Below are 12378 nucleotides of genomic sequence, written 5' to 3'. Positions count from 1 at the left end.
GTTTGTTACACACTTTAGTGGGGTAGATAGCCAGGAAGTGTTATTTCAATGATAGTCTCCCTGTTGTGGACATTACTCTTGTCAGCTGACATGAACATGCGCTTTTCATTTGACAAAAAAAGAGGAAAAACCAGTTTACACTACTGCCAGTATTGTATTGAAACTTCTTGCTGCTGGCGTCTGACATACTTTCTTCAAATAAAAGAAAATGGTGAAATTCAATCTTTAAATGAATAATCATATAATATCACGGACATTTAAATATGCTCGAGGAGTGCGTTTTATTTGAAAAACTACAAACCACGAACCAGATATCGTACTTACACTACTAGGTATTACTCGGGACGTTTTAAGAATCAACACAAAAACAAGGAACTGGATGATCTCTCTATCTTATATGTTTGATTTGTTATACCAGCATTAATACATAACAAAATAATAAATAACAAAATATCAATATATCTCTAATTATACATAATCAATATACAATTTCACTTTATATATAATTACACTTCCATTGTTTTATTCTATGTGAAAAATATATATTAAATACCTTAAATTAACTATGACTGTTCCATGATGAATCATAAATTTAGACTAACAACTTCACATTTTAAACATGGATTGTAACATTACGATGTTTAGAAAATCTGTTATCGTAAACTGTCGAATGCTGCTTGGAAACCATTGACCTTTATCGTTAAAGTCCAGACCTCTTTATTGACTATACTAGTGCGTGTATAAAGACCGTTCATAAAACACAGTGGTATGCATTGCGTTGACAGTCAAACAGTGCATGTAAGTTTTGTATTAAGTACCGGGATTTTGGAAATCTAATATATCAAACTCATCGTATCAAACCTAATATGCTAGCTTAATGTGGATATATTAATATCGGCCATACGATCTACAACAGAGTTTGAAAGGTGAAATTAAAAACAAATCACCACTCTAGCTGTGTTTTGCCATAAAGGTATGCACTTAGATCAAGACTTACTTAGTCCGTCTAAATCGTACAATATGTGAACATGAAGCGTTCTATCAGTTCCACTTTCCCACTGTACACGTTTCCTTACGAACTAGACACACTGATTTTTTTTCTGCGCCACTGTGTGTAGATATATACAATTTTCATTTTGCTTGATGTCTCGTGTCGTATCCAAGTATTACATTTCATATCATATTTAAGTAATAGGTAACATGAATACACTAGGTCCAGAGACTATACAGGTCTTTAGCAGTTGGAAGTATACATGACAACAGATTTATGTGAACAGTTCTGTCCTGATGCATGTGTTAATTTCATATCCGGAAAATAATTTCACAGTTGGTTATTTACAGATACACATTGTAACAGTTTAAACATCCAGTACATCCTGACAAACAGAGCTAATTTTATAACACACATAAATAAATTAATTAGCAGTTGGTTGTATTTTACACATGATTCTGATACTTTATATTAGGGATTGAATGTGACTGTTACAACTAATAGTCACGTACAGAGAGACATCACGGAATGCCTGTCCGTAATATGTTATGTTTGTGTATGAGCCATACGTCATATTTTATAATAATACCTGTTTTCTCCTTATAAAGATTTGCAAGCACACCATATTAGGCCTAATATCTTTTGATATATAGTATTTTCCTTTGGGTTATTCGTTGGGTTTAAAACGAATGGATTGGTGTGTTTTTTTTATTGTAAAATACATTCAGTAATCGAAACATTCTTTCTGAATGTACATCACACTCTGTGTACACCTGTGTATAAAACATTATACAAGTGTACATGTAAAAGGTTGTGTGACTGTGTTTAGCACACCATAATATGATATGTCAGGCTGAAGAGATAGCTGTGTTAGTTCTATATTTGTATATCGGTGTATACCAGAACATAAATGGCTTAGATATACGTCAGCGGTACCAGAAAGCACGTGTATGCACATTTGAAATAAAGCGATATTAACAAGTCCATAATAAATCCTGTACACAAACTTGTATCATCGATGCATAGGTATATGTGAGATAAGCTGATTATTAAGTAATGTTTGTTTGTACGGGCTTCGTTTATTCTATAAATTTACTTTTAAGCAATGGCATAGCCACCAATGTTAAAGTAATTACTTCGTAGCATCTTATATTCATGTATATTCCATCATAATGTGCAAACATATGTAAATTATAAGTATTCTATCACAAAAACTGTTATTAAATGTCTTTAGTGTCTACTCCTTTGCCAATATGTTAACATAACCTTGATAATACATTCTTTTAATAACACTTATTGCGCGCATTTCATCACGAATATTGTAGAAGAGCGTGGACGAATTGAAGTAATGAATAAAAATCACTTTTTTGTACGTGTATATGTATTTGACACACGGAACACTCTGTTACACAAAACTGCAGAAGTGTTAACGTACATTTTGTAACTCTGTGAACAAATAATGTTTATCTTAAAGTGGGTTAATTTGCCTCCGCGTTTCGTTTTTATTTATTACCACCCACAAAAAAGATATCCGTTATACAAACACGTCTTAGTCATTTAAACTGGTTCTTATGTAAAGTGATGACAATAAGGCATGTGTTTGTATGTAAAGTGTTTGATATCACCCATTGTGACTTCACAAGGAACGTTAAGATGACGTCGCAATTCACAGCAATTGCTTAACTATCGAAGATTTCTGTTGATTGTTTCTGTATAGATAATCTTAAATTGTACATTTACTTGCGTTGGTTGAACTAATTTAAAATCATAATTAAGAAAATATTAAACTCGTTCCCATTACATGTGATTTCTTTGCAACTCTCTAAAGCTTTAAATAAATTTCGTCCAACATCTTCCTAATCATTCTGTTGAATGTGGCCCCTGCGTTAACAAGACCGAATATAAGTTTCCGAAATTAATAATATTCTTCTAGTGTAGAAAAAGCTGGCATGGGTCGTGATTTCTCCTCGACTGGCATTGATAGATTATCAAACTGTGTTTTCAGGTTTTGTCGTGAGAACAATTTTCTCATCGCGAGCACGTGGATACAATCGGGTTGGGCAACGCATGTGGTCTGGAGACTTTATCCGCGTGTCAGCGATGAGAGTATTGTACAAACGACAAAAACTGAAAATACTGAATGATAAACTGTTTATTTCTACATTTAAAAAGTCAACTAAACACCAGATTTCTTTAATGACCACTAGGCTCAATGGTCACCGGATGCAAATCCTCAGTATGTGACAAACGTAAACAAACAGAAGATTTGAGCGGAGGAGTACCATGAACCTTAAAACTGCGTAGAAAAAAATATTAACGTATGCATACCCGGTATATCTATGCACCTACACTTGTTGATGTCATTTGATAAATCTGGTGTTTAGTTGACTAGGATTTGCAAGCGTGTATACCCTTTGTATGTGAACACGGATGTAATTAATATTTTGTTTAAATGAGTTTGGTATGTAGTAAAAACTAAGGATACGAATGACCTACATGACACTATTATACATATCCATTTGATTAAACTCAGTGTCCCGGAAAATGTACGCGTAGCAGTCCTGAAACGCATTTCAAATACCGATGTATGTAAGGAGATGTAAACCTCTGACGATGTACGCTTTACTTCCTTGTTAATGTTGAGTCGCCACTACGCTCCTCAGAAATGTCGACGACAAAATTAGTGATCAACATATATGTGTGTCTGATCTTATTCCTCACATTCAACACAACTAGATCTGAAGATAGGTGTGTTAAACTTAGAATTACAACGAAGATGTAGAATAAAGTCCAGGTATATTGTCAAGAGATAAGTTATTCAATAACAGTTTACTTCCTGGATTGAGGTGACAATTGTAAAAGTGGTATGTCAATGTGTTGGTGTTGTTGTGGATTTAAGGATAAATTTATGTGACATTTTACACGGGATTCAGTATTTAATAGTTTACATAAAGAACGGATAAACTGGACAATCATCGTTAGAAGAAGTTAGATAGTGTGTAGTGGAACTGAACTAAGTAAATCGCCGGCAACCAGGTACATTTTATAGCGCAATTTTAGAGCGTCGTGTGTTTTTATGGTTTTAAAGTTGGAAGAGCGTCCGTTGTGTACTTTGGCTAACGATCGCAAATAGAAAAAGTTTGAAGATTTAATAATTTATTTACAACAAGACTATATGAAAAACAAATCACACTCTCACATTCACACTCACAATCACATAGACAACTAATAATACTACAGCTTATTATTGCTTCATTCCTTCACGGCACAGATGACACAACATAGACACAGTCTATTCCGAAGTATCACATAGTGTAGCTCCAGTGCAGTAAATCAATGAACAGATCACCAACTGTGATAAACGTTAGCTCAATGACGCTTACACACCTTTGCTTCCGTACAAAGGTAATGGCCCGCAAGACACTTGCTTTTTAGGCGTTCGAAGTATTTGAGTGTTTTGTTTCTGTGTAGTTTTGATTCATGAGTATACTCATAGTAATTTTATAAGAAGTTTTTTTTTCATTTCTTACCCTAAGAAATACACTGTATTTCTGTACCGATGTGATGATCTAGCGCCTGTTTATTGCAAAGTCAACTTAATATTATATACCCAAAAGATACTTTTCTACTAGTTTAGGACTTACATGTATCAAAACAAAACAAAATACAGATATCTGAGGATTCCTAATCATAGCGTTAAAGATTCTGTTAACTTATGGAAGCATTTAATTGATTTACATACAAAAAATATGTAACTCTTACAAAGCTATATCTATTTCATTCAACGATATCTCGTTATCAAACTCAATGATATCTGTATTTTAATTAGATATCTCATACAATTCCGTTTTCCGAGATATCTCTTAGCCATCACTGTCCCATCGAAGTCAAAACAAAACAAAAACAAAAGCAAATGCAATCCACTTTAGGCTGGATCCATGTTCGGCTTACAAAATAAATTTCAGCGGAACTTTAACTTTCTAATAAGAAAACCATACCTGATTAGACCTCTTAGAAAATAAGAGATGCACAAAATATAATCAAAAACAGAGGTTTGAGTGTAAAACATTAGAGGGGCCAGACTGGGTTTTTAGATTGTTATGCTACATTGTATCACTCCTACCGCTTGAGCTACATGATCACCGGAAGTGTATCCAAAACGAAATTAAGGGGAAGTTACTGTGTATACGAAAAACTACAGTGCAGCGGGACAAGAATCACTAAGTGCCCACAGAAAAAAACGAGACTGTGACATTTCATAACCATTGATAAGGTAGCTCAGTTTGTTAGAATGACGTACAGTCCCTAGATTGGAACGTCTCGTGTTCGAATCCTCGTCTAGCGCCACTGCAGATTCATTTTTGATTATTTATTCTTTATTAGCTTTTCATTCAAGTTTTGGAAGCTATGCTTTTCTTTTTGACAATGATTAATCCATCAACGCTATAATCATGTAGGGAAAGTATAGTTATATTTTTGGTTGAATACAGGGATCATCAAAACATGGTTTGAAGCCTAAATACAATGAATAAAACTGATCTTGCGAGACTGGAAAATAATTAACTTTTGCGCATTGACTGGAATATATTTTACGTTCGATTTTATATTGAATGCGTGTTATTTTCTCCTGTCCATTCAGTACAATTCTCTCAACTAGATCTGCAATACAAGCGATGTCTAAATATAGTCTTACTGGTGTTAGGATACAGAGGGACGGAGATAACTTCTTGCTACGAAAGTTTTTCATATTTGATTGATTAAGGTTTTTTTCTTGTTGTTGAAATAAATATGTTTAGTATAACGGGCCTAGGTATTATTCTGTATCAGTTTACAGTTACAAAACAAAAACGAAAATGTTCTCGTAAGTGAACATCAAAATCAAACCATTAATTAAAAATAGTTTGAAAATGATTTTTTGGTAGACACATTCGAAATAAACTTGAATTTTCTCATGACAACATCGAATGCAAGAGGGTACAATCTAATTTACTTTGATATTTGATCAAAACATTGCTCTGGGGTCACGGGTATACCGGATATATTCCGTCTCGTATCATCAAAAAGGTTGCGCGTACAGGGACTTTGATTCTGTATTGAGAAAATTCAAGGTGCAGAAAAGATTTATAGATAGCAAAAGTTGAAATTCAGAGATGCATTTAATTAGGTATCGAGAGGTTTTTAACATAACGACGTTCATTAGTTTTTCAAAACAAATTTTAATTCCCACATTATTAATATGTACATGTATTGCAAAAATCCATTCATATTTCACTGGCTCAATTTCGCTCAGTATGAGCACAAAGTAAGATTTCTTTTTAATTCCTAGCACAGTGAAGTGCTTTTTTATAGAGTAAATAAGATTGTGTGCTAGAGTTTGAATTCTTGGTTCAACTATTTGATAAAAACAGAATTATAAGAATCAAAATAATTATAATCTTACTTTCCGTCCCTGCTTAGCATCAAACCTAAATCAACCTAGATGCAAACTTAGACAGGAAAGTTCGGGGAGCGAGGGTTCAGTTCGAACTTTATTATTGTTTAAGGTCCACAGTTTCAAACGTTAAAATCTTTCAAATGTTTTTTTCTGAATAAATAATATTCAAAGAGTCATATGATATTTGTCTTGCCTCTTGCTAGTGGGAAGAGCTATCAAGTTTGTTGCAATAAATAGCTCAGATGTAAATGTCGTGAAACGTGGACGTCTGGACAGTTTCCAGAGAAATAGTTAAGTGTGACGTCATAAGGGTATATATTGACGTCATTGTCTATTTTTTTTACGTATTTCCAGTGATTATTTGATGCGAAATATAGTGACACTTTATAGAGAAACAAGCTTATTCTATATTTTTCGAATAGTAAATGTGTTGAGTAATGCCGTTGTAGTAACATGTTTATTAAAGTTCTTAAACCGGGCCTGAAAGCGGAAAATTTTGAGCGCCTCTTATAATTTTAAAATTACAAATTCCGTATGTTTAATATGTTCGGATGAAGAAAGTATTGTGCTTCGAAATTCATTTTTTCTATCAGATATTTTTAACTTTTACTATCGAACAATGTATTCATTTGAGCATTTGAAATATGCTCCGTTTCTTTTTCCATATATTTTATTGACGCATTTAAGGCAAGTACTTCGTCGCAATTTCTAAACGCCCGTATTATGTCATCCTTGGACGTCTATCGGAAGTGCAGGAATAGTAAACAACCGTAAACAACGTATTCCGTGTGCGGTAGTAGATGTTAACGACAGATTGACACAGATACAACGGATGTCCTAGAAACTTGAAGAATGAGGGTTCGACATCTGTATAGTAATGTTACTGACAATACACGGGACACAACAGACATAGTTATCCCAAATAATCAAGAAGATGGACCTATTTTAAACGAACAAATCACTTGGGAGGAAAAGACCACCGGCTAAAGCTTTAAACAATGACACAGCAATAGTACTACCTTACACTATTTGTCAGGGTTTTTTGATCTCGGTAAAGTACCTTCGTATTAGAACAAGGGAATTATAAAACTACTATTTAAACCTGGAGCTGACCACAGAAAAAAAACCTTTAAATTAGCAGGGAATTACTCTGCTTTCTGTACCGTGCAAGATGTATTGTTATGTTTTAAACGCCAGATTGAACACCTGTATGGACGAACCAAACGGATTCAGGAAGGTGAGAAGTTGTGTTATTCCGTAATCAACACAAGGAACTATCTAACAATCCACATATATATGCTTTATCGAAATGCGCAAAGCGTTTGCTTCATTGGAACGTAACCTTCTACGGTATAAGTTAAGTCGTGCCGGAATTCATGGAAAGTTTCTATCGGCGATTCAGTCATTATATACTAACTTTAAAAGTACAGTTAGAGTTAATAACGACCATACACCATAATTGGATGTGGTGTCGGGCGTAAAACAGGGCTGCAGTATATCGCACAGTTTATTCTTTATTCATATCAATGATCTAGCTGAAAAAATCAACGTTGCAGGATGTTGAATCCCATTAGATGACGTCATGCTTAGTATACTTCTCTATGCAGACGATATATGTGATAGCGCGCCGGACGAAGCTAAACTTAAACGTTTCCTCGACATTGTTTCTCGGCGGTGCAACGAATAAAAACTTTACGTAAACCAGACAAAACCAAGATAGTACATTTCCGAAATCCACCAATACCACGAACAAACACTGTGTTTCACTATGGTGCACATAATATGGAAAAAGAAGACTCCTAATAGGACTTTAGGATATGGATGAATGAGCACGTGTGTCAAAATCGGTGAGTAGAGCACTAGGTGCACTTATTAGAAAACATATATTTCTGGGAGAAAAGTCATTTCATGTATTCACCAAATTATATAACAAGGTAGTGCAACCGGTTCTTATGTATGAAAGTGCCATTTGGGGTACCACAGAACCCGCAGAAATAAATACCGTACAAAACAAAGCTTGCAGATAGTTTTAGCTAATGGAAAATACGCTTCCAACATAGCTACCCGCGGCGACATGGGATGGTTATCATGCTATACAAAACAAAAAATTACATGCTTAAGTCTAGTCTAGTGAATAATGTGAATTTTTCTACACGATACGTCGTAAAAAGTCTTAAGGTTAAACTACGCGCGCAGAGTGGCAAAGAAACCTGTGGAACTACGATAAAAAGGCGAACGGAAATAAAGTCTGAAAATATAGGCAATACAAAAACGAAATCCGCACGGAGAACTATGTGAAATCGGACATTCCACGAACCAATCGGCGATACCTGCCTCAGTTTCGAGCCGGATGTCTTCCGCTAGCTGTGGAGTCTGGAAGATACGCCAGACCGCTCATTTAACTTCATGATAGACTGTGTACCGATTGTGACATGAGGAAAGTTGAAGACGAAAATAACTTTTTAATTGAGTGCACACTTTACGATGATTTAGGATATACTTTCCTTAACCAAGGCTGTGAGGTTACAGATGGGACCATAATGCAGGACAGTGACACACAGTTATTTAATACAATGGGAAACGGTTAACTCCAGCTATGTATAGGTCAATTTATTTTGAATGCATTTAAGCTTAAGCGCAGAAAACTAAACATGCAATATGCTAAGTTATAGACATATGTGGCATTTTACCACTATACATATTTCATTTGATAAAGTACTATAGCGGTCTTTCTCGCTGAAATTGGTGATACAGGTATCTGTAAAGACTTTAATTGATGTTTTGAGATACTTATGATAAGCTTTCATAAGGTGACAAATATCGGTCTGTTTGAATTTTGTGACCATTTTTTATATATACCAATTCCCTTTAAGTGTCTCATAAGTCAATTAACTTTTGGCTGGATATTGATCTAGTTTTAATGTGCATTTTACTTGTTTTAATATCTAAATCAATATATGACACTTGAATAAAACACATTATTATTAGTATTTATTAATAATATCTATAACTGTCATGCGGCATATTTACACCTCGAAAAGTTACGTAAGTGCACCGGGTGACGAGAAACAAGGCGACTACATTTACCTGTGTGTTTTATGGGACCGTGCCTATGTATGTATGAATGTATTCCATATTTATAGATACACCTACATATCCAGCTAACTATGGTGACATACAAATGTAACTTAAAATCAAGATTATGTGGTTTCGAAACAAAATTGTTTTATTACTGAATCCATTCTGTTATTTATATCAACCACAACTGCCAGCGCACACCGTGCGTATAAATGTGGTCAAGCTTCATTTGCACTGTATCGCTCGATATTGTTCATCAATATTACATTGTGGATAGTGATGAACTGTTAAACTTAAATATTTTCCCTGTGTTTTTCTTTAACAAAACTATCTCAAAACAAAGAAAATGTACCGTTATTTGTTCGGCATAACTTTTATGCTTCCCGTCGAGGAGCAGTCATCACCGGTGCATCTATTTGTTTACGCGGATGTTTACTTTCGAGGCGACTTGATTTAGGTGAATCGTCGTAAGATGTTCCGAAATCACTGCGCATTTAGCATGAAGAATATTCAATACAGATTACATTTATATTTGAAGTCAAAGACTAATGGCAACTGTCTAGATACCTGACAAAGGTTTAAATGACATTTTTTGGCGGGTTTAATTGCAAATAAGAGCGCTACACTAGTCTGTTTTTGACAACCAGAAGTTTACAAGTCAAACTGGTGAAGTGGGGTGGGAACATCCCCTAACTTTTGCCCCATATCAATCCACCATAACATATTAAAATCTTCTAAAAACTAAACTGAAGCCTAAAATGAAGCCTGAAGCCCAAAAAAACCTCTGGGTCCGCCACTGTTAAAGGAACCCGGAACCCTTTACCATGCTGAAATAAAGTACCCTTTTGAAAGAATATACATGACTGAGTAAAATGGTGAAACTTTGGGACTATTTCCAGCTATGTTAAATTTATATAGGAGCCTGGCCCCTCATTACTTTCGTTTCAGAAGTGCTACGAGATTTATGCTGTTGTATTAACTTTTTTCGATCCATTACACATCCGGCGTTATATCTTTGAATCACTCTACTAATTATTTAGATGATAAATTAACCTAATTACAGCATGGGGTCGAACAATGGAATATCAGCTTGAATATATTTTTTCGGCAAAAAAATCATAGTTGTTTTCATCATCATACTTGGGAGAGAACAATATCTGATAACATCCAGAATGTGTGGACACTCGTGCATTTTGTGAAAATACAGAATTTTTCTTACTTATTATTCTTGCATACCAGACATTCTCATAGCATGAAGAAATGGTGTTATTTTCATTACGTGTGCAAAACTTCAGGGGGAAAAATGACTGAAAGTATTCATTTCGCACAATAAAGTACCCTGCGTACCCCAAAAGTTGCGGGCCTTAGACACCTCCCTGGCGTCCCTCAGAAAGCAATGCACCTGATTACATGCACTTGGTAATGGAATTCGTTGCAAGCTTACAATAAGTGCATGAAAGGTCACAAACAATTTCAAATTCAGATTTGCTTCATCACTTGGCGTGATTGATAAAGTTTTCGTTAACAATCAATTTTGACATCAAATGTAATATCCTTGTAATTTTTTAGAATTTGTTCTTATACATTTTGTTATCAATTTTTATACATTTTATCATCAGTGTATTCTTATTACGTTGCTGTAAGGAGATATTTCATACTCATTTGCTAATTTTCATCTCATAATAAAGAGTTAATTTATTGGTGAAGGTTGCCATCGTGTTTTCAAGAAATTTCGTAAATATGAAGGTTCAAGAAATGTGAAAAAAACACGATATTAATGGCTCTTGGATAAACTGATTAAAAGTGGGATAGATTGCTCGAATGAAGATATTAGTATTTGTCCGAAGTGCTACAAATGGTATCTGCGCCAAAGAGGATCTGAAACTGAACGTTTGGAAGATGAAACTACTAGTATTTTTCCTCTCTTAACAATCAAGGACCTGTTTTACGGGTCCTGTTCACATAAAAAATGTTGTCTTTGTTTGAAAAAAAATAACTCGAAGAAAAACAAATTCACACAAAAAAGTGCCAGGCATCAGTTAATTTTCACACACAAATGTGGTGTTCTACGTCATCACGGGTGTATACTCATTTCATCTTATTGGCAATGACCTAACCCATGTACAGAGGTTATCCTTCAAGGAAGAGAGTCTTTGGTTTCTCAATTATTAAGTATGTTATCTGAAATAGTTGATGACCTTTTAGAAGTGTCGTACATCTGATCAAAGAATCAATCAGCCTTAACTCTCACCTTTCATCTTTGGATTACACGGGCTGAAAAGCTTGGACAGGTTGATCCAAAGAACAGCTTCTCAAAATCCATTCGCAAATGGTCCCATTTCTTTCTCTTTCAATATAAACCAAAACTACACGAGATGGTCTTTTACTGTGTTAGGTTAAGATGAAAACCGATATCTCTTGGAATCAGTGTACCGCTCTTTTTGGCATTTCCCTGTCTAGTATTTCAAAAACCTTTCATTTTGTAGTACAAGCATTGAATACATTTATAGTTCCAATGTTTTCTTGGTCGTGACCATTTGGGTAGGGAATATATGCTTTCACACAATACTGTATTCTTTGGAGACAAAGTGACTGCCATACTAGATAGTACATATATTTATATAAAGAAAAAGTGTTGACCATAAGCTTCAGAGATTGTCTTAATGTGGCCAGAAGAAGAGAAATTATCTTCAATGCATGAGCATAGCTCTACCTGCTGGCTACTTTCACAACAACATCATAGACAAGCTCACATGGTTGGAGCAAGACGAAAATGTAGTCGTTGATTCTTTGTTTAGAGATGTTCTGCCGATGTTAGAGACATCTGGTATTAATACCGGCATGCCCTCATATCTTACTCCTAGTCAGAGCCAAC

This window comes from Mizuhopecten yessoensis, unplaced genomic scaffold, assembly GCF_002113885.1.
Source record: "Mizuhopecten yessoensis strain PY_sf001 unplaced genomic scaffold, ASM211388v2 scaffold10635, whole genome shotgun sequence".
NCBI classification, from domain to species: domain Eukaryota; kingdom Metazoa; phylum Mollusca; class Bivalvia; order Pectinida; family Pectinidae; genus Mizuhopecten; species Mizuhopecten yessoensis.
The sequence above is the reverse complement of the archived record's forward strand: the minus strand, read 5'-3'. Positions refer to the sequence as shown.